At 37.8% G+C, this 15,073-nt stretch overlaps 1 protein-coding gene and 1 pseudogene across 3 annotated transcripts in view; one reads left to right on the top strand and one right to left on the bottom strand.

Annotated features, from left to right (window-relative positions):
* Window positions 1-15,073, top strand: part of Mbd5 (methyl-CpG binding domain protein 5) — a 296,787-nt gene that overhangs the window by 63,026 nt on the left and 218,688 nt on the right. The gene's annotated exons all lie outside the window — the stretch shown is intronic.
* Window positions 9,243-11,071, bottom strand: LOC121433155 (annotated as a pseudogene).

Here is a 15,073-nt window from a genome sequence, read left to right on the forward strand (position 1 = left end):
TTACTTGTCTTATACTAGCGATAGAATGTTTAATTAAGAATGTAACCCACAACTGTTCACTTCCTTGTATCATGTTAATGAATTTTTTTAGTCTTACTCCTACCTTTTGTGGTCAGGGCTGTTTATTGTAAGCAAATGAAAATAAAATGCAGGTGATTTCAATACTCACTGGAACTCCCTCCCGGTACTATCCTATGTTTTCTGTTTTGTTATTTTCACTCGTGTCTTCATGCCTTTTACTACTCCTCCAATTGCCGTACCCCTACCCTAGTAAGTGGTATTTTTGTTGAACTTGATCTCTGACGCACGTATATGCACATTACCTCTTTTTAAATTATGTCTGTAAGTGAGTTTTGGTAGGTGTTCATCTTACTGTCATTAGCAGATTTGGAAAAAGCACTTTTTGTGAAGAAGTTGTGTCAGACATCCAGGGTTTGAATGTTAAATGTACTTGAGATTCATTGAATTATAAATCTATCTGAAACTATTTTATATGTGAAGAGGAAAAAAATTGAGATTCCCTTTTCTTAAAAGAGAATAGAAAAGAAAAAAACTAATGAAAATACTGTTACGAGTTAAAAAAGCACTATTATCAATTTTTAATTACCCATGGTCAGATCAATTAGCCTGGTATAATCAGTTTAACATTTATACTTTTTCCATATTCATTAATAGGCTTTTGACACTTTAAAAGTGAATTACAGAAGAACTGATAAGGGAAAGGAAATGACATGGAAAAAAGCTTCAGATTTCAGGTTTCTTTTTCCCTTTTTTTGGTTTTAAAGAAGTCACTTTAATTAGCACTACAAGCTTTGGATGCCACAATTCATAACATTTAAAAATGGACATTATATAACCTTTGATGGAAATGTTAATTACTTATATTTAAAAGTACTTATAATAAACATATTGGAATGCCATGCTTAGCCATATAAATATGTACAATTGTTGTGGATGAATCAAAAATTATGTTTTAAAGAATTTAAATTTTTAAGGACCCCGATTTAGTTGTATACTGTCTATATCTATAAAGATATAATAATATACTCTATAAATGTTCATAATTTGTATAACAAATCATGGCATTTCTCCTGTTTCTAACAAAGTGAAAGAAAGAAAAAATAGTAAAAGTCCATTTTTAGCTCTTCTTCCTTTAAAGAAAATTCCCTGACACTGGAAAATGGGGGAGTTTTAAGTATAGCCCATTTGTTTGCTTATTCATTGGGTTATTTTAGTTTTCTCTGTCTGTTATTTTTGAGGTTATATTTACATCATTTCCTTTTCTTCCTTCTAAATCTTCCCTATACCCCTTGTTGGTTTCCAAAATTTATGGTCTCCTTTCTTTTCATTAATTGTTGTTATAATATATATATATAATATATATATATATATGTAGTCCTAAATAGAACCTGCTTGGTCTGTATGATGTTACTTATATGAATGTTTAAAGAGCTGACCATTGGCATTAGATGACCAATTGATGTGCTCTTGCCTGTGAAAACTATTTCTTCTGTTCTCGGCACTCTGTAGTTGCTGCAGTTCTTTATGTAGGCTTGCAGCCTCATGGTCTTCCCCTGTCCACTCTGGCATGTCTGTTGTTACCCTTGTTCAGCTTGTGTTTAGGGAGTCATGCTGACTCTTGATGGACAGGATATCTGATATTACCAGGAAATACAATGACACAACATACTCCCTGATCCTCTCCATCTTAAGTCTTTTCAAATGCTCTTCAGCAATGTTCCTTGAATCTTAAGTATAGGAGTTATTTTTTTAGATATATCCTTTAGTCCTGGGATCCACAACTTTACATTTTAATTGGTTGTGGTATTCTGTGTAGGCAGGGTTTTTTGTCCCACCAGCCCATTCCCAAATAGCCACACAGAGACTTAATATTAATTATAAATGCTTCACCTACAGCTTAGGCTTGTTACTAAGTAGCTCTTACAAGTTAAATTAACCCATTTTTCTTATCTACACCTGGCCACGTGGCAGGAAATTTTATCAGCATGATCATCTTTTATCTGCATTTCCTGACTCCACCCTCAGCTCCTCACACTCTCATTTTGTCTCAAAGTCCTGCATAACCTTTTCCTGCCTAACTATTGGCCAGTAAGCTTGTTATTAACCAATGAGAATAACATATATTCACAGTATACAAAAAGATTGTTCCACAGCAATTCAGCATTGGTCTCTGTTGCAAAGAGAAGTTTCTCTGATGAGGAGTGAGGCTGTATTTACCTGTGCTTATAAGGACAGACATATTTCATGTACTTAGGGATTATGCTGGTTTAGTAAAGTGGAGGTTATATGATCTCCTCCAAGAAGCTTACATGGCATCTTCTGGTACCATCAAGGTACCATGGAAGATGGTCCTCAGTTTCAGCCAAGGGGCCTTTGAAATTCATGCTGTCTTAGGGTCTTACCTTCCACCCCTGGTGGGCAACCTAGAGCTATAACAATAGTCTGTAATTTATGGGGATTCTTTCACAGATCTGGAATAAAAAGGGGCTTCTCATGTATGGTGTTGAGGTTTTTCTTAGATTGTCTTTGGCTCTTGGATGGAGCATTGTCAGATCATATGAGAAAATTTCATGTAAACTATATATAAATTTACAGGTATTATAGGTTCCACCCCTTAGGTAAATAGTTAATGACATGATTTCTTAGGACTTTTTCTTTTTTTTTTTAAAGATTTATTTATTTATTATGCATACAATGTTCTTTTAACATGTATACACCAGAAGAGGGCACCAGATCTCATTATAGATGGTTGTGAGCCACCATGTGGTTGCTGGGAATTGAACTCAGGACCTCTGGAAGAGCAGCTAGTGCTCTTAACCTCTGAGCCATCTCTCCAGCCCCTTCTTAGGACTTTTTCAAAGACCCTAACTGTTATTATATCCTCTCTGTCCTTTATTTCCCTTCTACCTCAATTATTAGAGCTCCCTCTCCGCTTTTCCCATTATGCTCATCAGATCACTTGTACAGAGATATTCCCACTTTTATTGCTCCTCCACTTCCTGTCCTGGCAATTGTCCGTTTGTACTTTCCCCCTTTTTATCCTTACTCCACAATATGTGCTCACATCTGAAGATTTGTAGCTAGGATATTCAGCTGAAGGAGAACATGTCTTTCTGGGTTGCATTTACGTCACTCAATGTGATCTTTTCTACTTCCTTCCATATATCTATTAATGTTTCTGATCCATTCATTGGTTGAAGGTCATTTAGATTATTTTCATTTCCTAACCATTGTGAGTAGAGCCCCAGGGAAAATGACTGAGCAAATATCTGTGGAATAAGGTGCTGAGTCCTTTGAATATATGCCAAGCAATGGTATAGCTGAGCATTATGGTAGATTTATTTTCAGCTTTTTGGAATTCTTCGCATTGATTCCCACAGTGACTACACCAGTTTACAGTCTCACCAACAGTGACTGCGGGTTCCCTTTCCCCTATCCCTCCAGCATTTGTTGTTTGGTTGGTTGATTACCTGCCATTCTGAATGGGACAAGATGAAATCTCAATTATTGCTTTGATTTGCATTTTGCTAAGTACTAGAGACAATAAACTATTTTTTTAAAGAGGTGTTTCTTAGCACTTTTCTGTTCAGGTCATCACCCTAGTTTTAATCGGCCATAAATATCTCATAAATATTCATAAATATATGAATGAGAGATATTTATATATATATATTGGAGATCTTTATATATTCTGGAACTTAATCCTCTATCAGATGTATGGCTGGCGAAGGTTCTCTCCCATTCAGTGGTCTTTCTTTTTACTTGAGTGATTGTTTCTTTAGTTGTGCAAAAGCTTTTTACTTTTATGATGTTCTATGTGTCAAATGTTAATCTTAATTCTTGAGCAAATGGAGACCTGTTGAGAAAATTGTACACCTATATCATGTTGGGTGCTGCCTATATTTTATTTTAGAAATGTCAGTGTTTCATGTTTCACATTTTGAGATTTGACCCATTTGGAGTTAGTTTTTGTGCAAGGTGATAGATGTGAGTTCAGTTTTATTTTTCTGCTTGTGGACATCCAGTTCTCCTGCTCCATTTGCTGAAGATGCCTTCTTTTCTCCAGTATTTGTTTTTTGCATCTTTGTCAAATAGTAAAGTATGAAGACTTCTGTTTTGTTTCATGACTCTACGTGTTTATTTTTGCGCCAACACTGTATTTGGCTCTGTAATATATCTTAATATCTGAAATGGCAATCTCTCCAGCATTGTTTTGTTGGTGGTGGTCAGTAATGTTTTGGTTTATTTAACTTTTTTTTGCAATTCCATATACATTTTAGGATAACTTTTCTATTTCTGTGAGGAATTTGATGGGAATTTTGATTAAAATTGCATTAGTTCTGTAAATAACTTTTAGAAAAATGATTATTTCATAATATTAATTCTCCAAATCAATGGATATGGAATATCTTTCCATTTTCTACTGTCTTTCTCTTCCTTTTTCTTCAGAGATCTAATGTTTTCCTTGTAAAGATCAATATAATCCTTGTTTAGGTTTATTCCTCAATATTTTATTAACTTGAAGAAATATCCATTGATATTACTGACAGTTGGAGAATCAGTAATTTCTGAACAAATCAAGAATAAAAAATCAGTCTAAATTGTTTGTGTAATATGTTGACATTGCTTACATGATTCCAGTATTTGGGTAGGAGGGGAACACTGGAGGAGTGGTCCAGAGACTTCTAACTTTAAAAGATGACAAGGATTTTTGAAGGAATTACCTGATAGATGACAGCAAGGAGGATAGGGAGATAGTAGCCTGAAAAACTAACAAAAGAAAACAATAACAACAACAACAACAAAGTTTTGTACTCCATGACAGACTTTTTTTTAAGACCAATCGAAGTAGTTACAGTTATTAGTGAGAGAGCTCCATAATTCAAAGTGTCCTTCTCTTTCTTCAATTGCACGTAATTCATCTGAATAAATAAGTTCTCATCTGTCGTAAACCCTTGAAAAGGAGAAAATGATTTACACTCTGGTTATTTGTTATAACGAAACCAGTATTTTATATTATTCAGCATTAACGACTGAAAGTAAAAACTTAGTTGGAGAAAGTAATACTGGAGAATTTGGTCAGATGTTCCTGTTTGTCCCAAAAGAAATTAGTATCAGTGTTATGGAAGAAACCCGTACCAGTTCATTTGTGAGCCCATACAGTCTTGAAGTAGAGCTGGCATATGATTTTATGAATATGGGTTACTTACCATAACTGGTTTATATAAATCATGAGACTTGTGTCCTCTATGAGTCATGAGGGCCTAAAGACTAAGGAAATGGGGAAAACAACTATGTCTATTTTTATGACTAGAAATTCATCAGCTCTGATGGGGTTGGTGTATTTTAGGTGATCTGAACTAGGAAAATCTTGATTAGGTGGGCGGTAATGTCAGTACATATTTTCAGCACTGTTTATCTAATCTTACTATTTTCGGTATTCACTAGCCCCAGTGTTTTTGCTTTTACCTCCAGTCTGTGTATCTTGCAGTAGAGGAGAGAAAATCAATTTGTTCACACAGCTAACCATTTGTCTAACTGACACCCACTAATCACTGTTTAGTACTGGTTATACCAAGGTTAGGTTCATTGCCCGAAGAAGTTTTTCAACTTATTAGGCCAGAAAATATTTAAAAAATAAAATTTAACAGTAAATTAAATAAAACATAATAGGACTTTCCTCTCCCTTCCTTATCAATGAATGTGACACTTGTAAAGTATTCAAAAACATTTCAACAAAGTAAAGTTGTTGCCCATGTGAAAATTGAGTCTACAGGGAGAAGGATGAGTGTCTCTTGCTGAGTGATGCTTCCAGCAAAGGGTGCTTTACCTATATGTTGATGGAAGGGCTGGGAGCATGAGACCAGTTCTAGCTATGTCGTGAATTCCATATTTCTCTTGCCTCAGTATCTTATGTCCTGGGGTTACAGGCATGCACCATCTTACAGATTACTACATAATGTTCTTAAAACAAGAGAAACAAAGAGCCAAGTATTAGCTAAAATTAGATCTCCTTCTCTTGCTTCTTTATCTCTATTATTATAAAAATACTCAGATTTTTCAGCTCCAAATATGTACATATATACCTAAGATACCGAAGTCCCAAACCCGCCTGTATCAAAACCCTTATTGCTGTTCGCCAATGCTACATTTCAAATTCCCTTAAATTAATAGTATATAAAAGCTACTTAATATACTTATAAATTCTGGAAGAAGAATTCAGTCAGGACAGCTTGTCTCAGTTGCATCATGCTTGAAGCATCAAATAGAAGACTAGTGTGTTGTTATCAGGTTCAGTGTATCTGGTTTTATGTTGAAGTCTTGGATCCATTTGGAATAAGGTGTTGGGCAGTGTTATGAATGTGTGTCTATTGCATTCTTCTACATACAAACATCCAGTTTGATTAGCACCATTTGTTAAAAAATTCTGTCTTTTACCTAGTATGTACTTCTGGCTTTGTATCAAAATTCAGGTACCCATAGTGTGTGGATTTGCGTCTAGGTCTTCAGTTTGATTCTATTGATTAATGTGTCTGTTTTTAGACCAATGCTATGCTGGCTTTATTACTATAGTTTTGTGGTGAATCTTGAAATCAGAAATGGTAAGACTTCCATCAATTCTTTTATTGTTCAGAATTGTTAATTTGGGTATTCTTTCTTCACCCTTTAGTTAATTTTGATAAGAATTTGTCAATAATACTGACTTTCTCAAAGAACCAACTCTTAACCAAAAAAAAAAAAAAAAAAAAAAAAAAAAAAAGGCCGGGCGGTGGTGGCGCACGCCTTTAATCCCAGCACTCGGGAGGCAGAGGCAGGCGGATCTCTGTGAGTTCGAGACCAGCCTGGTCTACAAGAGCTAGTTCCAGGACAGGCTCCAAAACCACAGAGAAACCCTGTCTCGAAAAACCAAAAAAAAAAAAAAAAAAAAAAAAAAAAAAGAACCAACTCTTTATTTCATTGAGTCTTTTAAGGTTCTTTTTGTTTCTGTTTTATTGATTTCAGCCCCAAATTTGATAGTTTTTTTTGCTCTCTACTCCTTTTAGGTGTGATTTATTCTGTTTGTTTTTGAGCATTTAGATGTGCTGTTAAATTTCTTATATGAGGTGGCTTCTGTTTTTTTTTAAATAGGTTTTTGGTGCTATATTCTTGCTTCTAAAGCTGCCTTTATTGTGTTTCATGATTTGGGGTATATTGTATATTCATTTTCATTCAGTTTTAGAAAGTCTTAGTTTCTTTACTTTTGTCTTGACATATTTTTTTTTCATTCAGTAGACTGTGGGCCAATAGGTAATTTAAGCTATAGTAGTTTTTTTTTTTTTTTACAAACTGGCTGCCCTTGTATTTGAGGCATAATAATTGTTAAGAACTAAAATGTCCTCTTGGTGGATTGTTCCCTTCGATGAGTATGTAATGTCCTTCCATATCTCTTTTGAGTAGTTATGGTTTGAATTTATTTGCTTGAAATTAAATGGCTACGTCATTTATCTTCTTGGGTCCATTGTTTTAAATTTTTTTTCAGCCTTTAACATTGAAGTAATATCTATCTTTGATGTTGATATGAGTTTCTTGGATGTAGCAGAAGGATGGGTCCTTCTTTTCACATCCATTCTGTTATTCTGTATCTGTTTATTGGAGAATTGAAACCACTGACATTGAGAAGTATCCATTGTCAATGGTTATAGATTTCTAATATTTTTGTTGGTACTGTTGGTGTTGCTGCTATTCCTGGTGGTGGTGGTGGTGATGGTGGTGAGCTTCCCTTCTTTTGAGTTTGCTGGTCTGAGATTATTTATTCCATGTATTTTCATGCTTGTAGTTAACTTCTTAAATTGGAGGTTTTCTTTCAGCACAGTTGTTCTCAACTTGTGGGTGCCAACACCTTTGGTGTCCAATGACTCTTTTACAGGGGTGGCATTACACCATCATGCATATCAAATATTTACATTATAACTCATAACAGTAGCAAAATTGTACTTAGGAAATAGCCATGAAAATAATTTTATTGTTGAGAATTACCACAGCATAAGGCACTTTATTAAAGGGTCACAACATTAGGAAGATTGAGAACCACTGTTCTAGCACCTTTTTTAGGGCTGGATTTGTGATTAAATAGTGCTTAAATTTAGTTTTATTATTGGGTATCTTGTTTTCTCCATCTATGTTGGTTGAAAGTTTTGCTGGTAATAGTATTTGGGCTAATATCTGTTCTCAGAGTCTGCAGGACATCTGTCTCACTTCTTCTGACTTTTATGGTATTCATTGAGAAGTCAGGTATAATTCTAAGAGTTCTGCCTTTGTGTGTTATTAGGTCTTTTTCCATTTCAACTTTTAATATTCTCCCTTTGTTTTGTATGTTTAGTGTTTTGATTATTATTTGATACATCGTCTTTCTTTTCTAGTCTAATCTATTTGATATTCTATTTTCTTGTTGGGCCTTCATAGGTATCTCCTTTATATTAGGAAAGTTTTCTTCTAAGATAGTGTTGAAAATATTTAAATATTTTCTGAGCCTTTGAGCTAATATTCTTCTTCTGTTCCTATTTTTTTTGTTTGTTTGTTTGGTTGGTTTTCTTTTTCCTTTTCTTTCTTTTTTTCGAGGCAGGGTTTCTCTGTATATCCCTGGCTGTGCCGGAACTCACTCTGTAGACCAGACTGGCCTCAAACTTTATTCCTATTCTTTTTTTTTTATGTTATAAACCTGCTTTATTTAGCTTTATTACAAGAAAGCAAAGAACAGAGAAACATTACATGAGCAGAGACTCCATATATCACAGGACTGTTGGCTTGTGCTATCGCAGCTATTGCCAGGGAGGCTCACAACATTGAAGTTGGGGTTTTCTCAGGCCACTGGAAACTAAAGGGAAGCAACCATTTACCTGTTTATTTGAGTAGGACCCAACAATGGTTTCCAGGATGAAAGGGACAGAGAGCCCCTTTCTCAGGCAGTGTCAGAGACAGAGCCCGGGAGCCAGGAACATAGCAGCCTAACTACAACTTGGAACACCATGTGTAGTGGCTCACGATGTGAGATCAGAAGATGACAATCAGAGGAAGAGTAGTGGGGACCTAGTGGGTGGGGGGCAGAGAGGAGCAACAAGGACTCAGCTCCTCAGCCCTAACCAGAGAGCAGAGGTAGGAAGCCAGCAAGGACAGCACCTGAGCACAGGGCTCTACAGGCAGAGAATCTGGGGATCCAGGGACAAGGTCTGGTGGCCGTGACTTCAATGCTGGTAGCTCTTCCTTCTGGAGGAGGTGGTGTTGTTAGTGATAGTGGAAGGCCTGCCACCAGAGGAGCTGAGGCGCCCCTGATGACTCTGCCACCTCCAAAGCTATGGCTACTGCTGTAGGAGTAGCTGCTGTCTCTTCCCAGGCCCAAGCTGCTGCTGGCACCGCCAGCACTGCTATAGCCGCTAGACATGGTGGACTGCACCACAGAGACATTGACTGGTCCAACGCCTTTACCACTCAGCCTGCACTCCTCTCCTTCCAGCAGCTTCCTGTAGGTGGCGATTTCTACACCAGGGCCCAGCTTGACATTCATTAGCTCCTGGGACTCCTTCAGCAACCTGGCCATGTCCTGTTTGGCCTTCTCCAGAGCATCCTCCAGCCCTTTCAGCTTGTCCCTGGCATCCTTGAGGGCCATGTTCTGATGCTGCTCAGCTTCAGCAATGGCAGCCTACATGTTGGCACACTGCTCTTGATGTGGTCGACCTCAGATCTCAGCCTCTCGATCATGCTGTTGATCTCAGTGATCTGTTGCTTGTTGTTGTGAAGGTTGTCCCCGTGTCTTCCTGCTGTGACCTGCAGCTCCTCGTATTTTGTCGATACCAAGACTCAGCCTCAGCCCGGACCCTCTGAACAATCTCCTTATTTTGGGCCTTGACCTCAGCAATGATGCTGTCTAGGTACAGGCTGCAGTTGTTGTCCATGGTGAAGACCACAGATGTGTCTGAGGTGTGAGTTTGCATCTGAGACAGTTCTGCATCATATAGAACTTTCAGGAAGTTGATCTCATCTGTCAGACTGTCTGTCTTGGTTGCAGTTCAACCTTATTTGTGTAAGCAGCATCTACATCCTTCTTCTGGGTCACAAATTCATTCTTTGCTGCCTATGCACTTACTGATTGTAGTTCTTTCTCCACTGTCTCCTGCATTCTCCTCAGTCCAGGCCAGCCCTCTCCCCAGTGATGCTGTCCAGCTGCCTCATGAGATTGCTGATGTACTGCTCAGACAAAGGCTCCAGTTTCTGCCTCACAGTCTTGGTGCCCTGCTTCTGCAGCAGGGTCCACTTGGTTTCCAGGACCTTGTTCTGTTGCTCCAGGATCCACACCCAGAGGCACCGAGTGTGAGAAATTAAGAGTTTAATTTTTCTCTGATCTTGTCACTACTGTGACCTCTGTCTCAGGCTGTCTGCCTAAACCCATTCAATGTAGTCCCTGGCCCTGGCACTTAAAATCCAGCACGGAGCTCCCAACATCATCCCTCTAAGGAAGGCAGGGCTCTCAGACAGGGCACAGGCAGCCTAGCGGTGGCACACTGGTGTGTTGTCTCATTTAGTGTGGCTAGGATGGCTTCAAACTGCCATGTAGAGACTTCTGCCTCAGTTCAGTCCTTTGTGATGTGAGGCCTGAGCTCATCTCAGCGCAGTGGACTCAGACATCCTTATGGGGCAATCTCTGGAAGAGAACCTCAGACCCTGATTGCCAGCTGATAGTCTAACCAAAGAGGGGACAAAGCCAGGATAGAGTCACCCAGTGACAATGGCAGTATTTGAGCAAAGCGTAGAGCATCTTCCCTTCACCACTGTCTTTGGTATTCACTCCAGAGCCTACTCCTGCTTAGGCTGTTTAGTGATGGAGCTGGCTTTGGTGGTGGCTGTGGGGTGCTGTTTCCCATGTGCCCCCCGCAGGAGGCATCCAAGAGGTCACCATCAACCAGAGCCTCCTCACCCCTCTAACCTGCAGTTCAACCCCGCCATCCAGCAGGTGAGGACTGAGGAGCATGAGCAGATCAAGACCCTCAACAAGTTTGCCTTCCATTTCTCTTTTCATGTTTGGTCGTTTCATACTGTCCAGATTGCGTGGCTGCTTCGTGTCAGGAGATTTTTAGATTTAACATTTACTTTGACTGATGTATCCTTCATTTTTTTTTATCATATCTTCAACACCTGAGACTCTTCCATCTCTTGTATTCTGTTGGCAATGCTTGCCTCTATAGTTGGTTTGAATTTCTGAATTTTTCATTTCCAGAGTTCCCTCAATTTGAGTTTTCTTTGTTATTTCTGTTTCCATTTCAGGTCTTGAACACTTTCATTCATTTCCTGGCACTATTTTTTGTATCTTCCTATATTTTTTAAAGGAATTTATTCATTTCCTCACTTTTTAAAATGTTTCCCTGGTTTCCTTTAAGGAATGTACTTATTTCCTCCTTAAGGACATTTATCATCTTCATACAGGCTGTTGAAGGTCTTTTTCTTGTGCTTCAGTTTTGTTGGAATACTCAGGGCCTGCTGTGATAGTGTTACTGGGCTCCAGTGGACGCACAGTGTCCTGAATGTTACTGGTTGTTTTAGGATGGCATCTTGGCATCTGTTTCCCTGGTCTGCTCAGCTGGTTTTCCCATGTATTTTTATCAGTTGTTCAAATATTTGTTTACTAGCAGTTACGTATTATTGATAGCATATCACTTAACATTTTAAAGTAGTAATTATCCAGCTAATACTAAATGCTCTAATTTTACATCATGATAACATAATGAAACCCAAAAACACATAAGTGAGGAATTAAATACCTGATGTGGACTTTTATTCAGGCTATACCATTTTTTTAACAGGAGTAATAACAACAATCCAAACTGAGAAGTTGGAAAAGGGTATAAATAATTGCCTTTCCAAAGCAGGTATTTGTTAATTTAGGTGTGTGTGGGTCTCTGTATGTGTATACACACATGCAAGTGGGCCTAGAGGAAGGGCAGGGTACGGGATTCCCTGAATCTCGCATTGTACATGGTTGTGAGCTGGGAAACAAACTCCAGTCCTAACAGTTGAGCCATCTTTTCAGGGCCTCTAAAGAAGTTTTGAAACAACACAGCACAGTGAGAGATGCTCAACATTGTTAGGGGAATGCCAATTAAAACTGTAACATAATTTCACATTCACTAAGCTGTTTATAATTAAAAGATACTAACAATTGTTCAGGAAATCATAGAGCAACTGGAATCTTGAGCTGTTGGATATGTAGCATCTTTTGAAAATTCCTTGAATCATTAAATATAATGTTATTTAATAATTCTACTCCTGAGTAGTTATCTATGAGAAAGCCAAACAATTGTTCACACAGACAGACAGACAAACACACACACACAGGCACACACACAACCTTTACATAACATTTATAGAAGCATTACTCAATAATGATGATGATGATGATGTTAGTGGCAAAAACTCAAATTTCCTTTTATTGATGGATGAGCCAAATGTTATGTTTGCAAACTTGGAATATTGTCTGTGAAAGTAATTAAGTGAAGACACATATTAAAACACAGGTCAGCCAAGAAAAGATGCCTGGGAGGAGTCAAACCTGAAAGACCACATATTGTGCAATTTAAAAAAAAATCATATATACGAGTGTTTTGTCTGCAGGTATACAGTGCACATGAAGGTCAAGAGAGAGCACTGGATCCTGGGAAACTGGAGTTACAGATGGTTGTGGGCTACCGTGTGGGTGCAGAAAACTGAACCCGGGTCCTCTGGAAGAGCAGCAGCAAGTGCTTCTAACTGCTGAGCCATCTCCTAAGCGCTGATATTATGTAATTCTTAATGAAATAACTATCTAGGCAATTGTTTACGCAAACACAATAGCTTAAGTAGTCGAGTAATTGGGAGCAGGTTGGGTTATGGAGTAATGGGGTGTGATTGGTAATGGGTGCAGGTAAGGGGTGTTACTGTTAAAGGTTGTTTTTATTTTATGTGTGTGTTTGCCTACTTGGCTGTCTGTTCACCATATGTGTGCGGGTGCTCGCAGAGGCTAGAAAGAGGACATCAGGTCCCCTGGTTCTGGAATTAGGGGGTGTTGTGAGCCACTGTGTGGATGCTGAAATCCACACTCGTGTTCTTTGCAAGAACACCGAATACTTTTAACCAGTGAGCCATATTTCCAACCTCTTGACACAGTTTCTTTTTTCACTTTTTATTTAAATTAATACATTTTAAAATTTTGGTTAGGTAAATAACAAGCTATGGGCTACACTTGAATTAAGGTTTTTTTTTAATATTTATTTATTATTTATTATGTATACAATATTCTGTCTGTGTGTATGCTTGCAGGCCAGAAGAGGGCACCAGACCTCATTACAGATGGTTGTGAGCCACCACGTGGTTGCTGGGAATTGAACTCAGGACCCTTGGAAGAGCAGGCGATGCTCTTAACTTCTGAGCCATCTCTCCAGCCCTTGAATTAAGGTTTTAAAAGTAGTTTAAACTTCATCTTAATAATATAGAAGATGAAAGTGCTGTATGTTGCTGTATATTGCTTTTAGGGTAAAATTTCTCAGAACTGGTCAGCACAGTTTTTGTCTACTAAAAAAAAAAATCAAAAATTCTGGTGGAGACTCAAATATACTGTAGACATGAAAGTTTAGTTTCAGTTTCATTTTTATCTGCTACTCCAGAAAGATTACAAACTCCCAAAGAAACCATATAATAGTGAGAATAAGGGCAGCTTTCTATGTGTCAAAGCAATCTGGTCTAATAGAGCATAGTATGTTCCGATCTTCAACCATCCAACACACCACTGAGGTTGAGGGTGGGTGATGGAACTTGGGCCTGCTAAGATTTTTGAACCCAGATTGAAACCTTTTTCTTTTTCAAATTCAGCAAAAGAGACTGGCAAGCCAGAGTAGAATATGATGAGAAACAGGTTTAAATAATAGTTACAACTCAATGACAAAATACATAATGAGAACAAACATTGAAAACTGTAATTTTTTAAAAAAGAAATTTAAAAAAGTTTAAAAAGAACATTTAAAACTAATTTTAATAAGTACTAAAAACCATGAATTGCAAAGAGGTTCATGTCATCATTCTTTGTGCTTATATTATTTTACAGTATGTTAAAGCTTTGCAGCAAGTAGAATACATTTGGCACAAAGTGTAGTGGGATTCAATCTGAAGATCAGAAAAGCAAAGCTGCTAGCTATTGGTTTTTGCCTCTACCTCAGACTGAAATGGGAATTCCTGCCTCCATGAATCCTCAGATTGAGCGTGAGTTGTCTCCTCCTGTTTTATATTCCTCTCTAGTGCTAGGATTAAGATGTGCACCACCACTGCCCAGCCTCCATGACTAACTAGGGTGGATGGAGAGATTAAAGGTATGTGCCACCACTGTCTTGCCTATATGGCTGACCAGTATGGCTGCTTTGCACTCTGATATTCGGGCAAGCTATATTTATTAAAACACAAATAATATATCACTATAACAAAGAATCGTTTTAGGAAAATATTTTTAGAAAAGTTGGTGGACGTTATAGTTTTCTAAATAAAGAACATTTTAGCATAATTTTTAAATGAAGAATAAAAATGCAATTTGGATAAGCATTAAGTTATTTTTCTTTGATTATATTTTGTCTTTTTTATAAATAAATTCAATTTTTAAGAAATATTTTCTCTTAAAAGATATTTTATTTTCTAAGCTTTAAAACTTTGGCAAACATTTCTCCTGGCTTTTCTCCAAACTCACCTGTTAAAGCTCTAGTTGGCAGCATGAACATGGGAGATTGGGGCCTAAAAATGAGGCAGACTGAAGCCTCATGCACTGCCGCCTTTATTCGGAGCATCACACAGTTTATACTCTGAAGGCTAAGAGGAGTCATGGTAGCAAAGTACAGTCACAGTCACTCTTGTCCTGATCTCTTGGCGTCTCCTCGCACAGCTGCATTCACAGAGCATGTTCTGACAGTTGCCCAAGCTTTTTACTCAGAGAACCAGACTGAATAAGCAAAGCAATATATTTGCTTGAAGGAACCAGACTAATTAAAAATATCCCACAACTCATAAG

Source organism: Microtus oregoni, unplaced genomic scaffold, assembly GCF_018167655.1.
Source record: "Microtus oregoni isolate MIOR12 unplaced genomic scaffold, Mior012 000037F_ref0000500, whole genome shotgun sequence".
Classification (NCBI taxonomy): Eukaryota; Metazoa; Chordata; class Mammalia; order Rodentia; family Cricetidae; genus Microtus; species Microtus oregoni.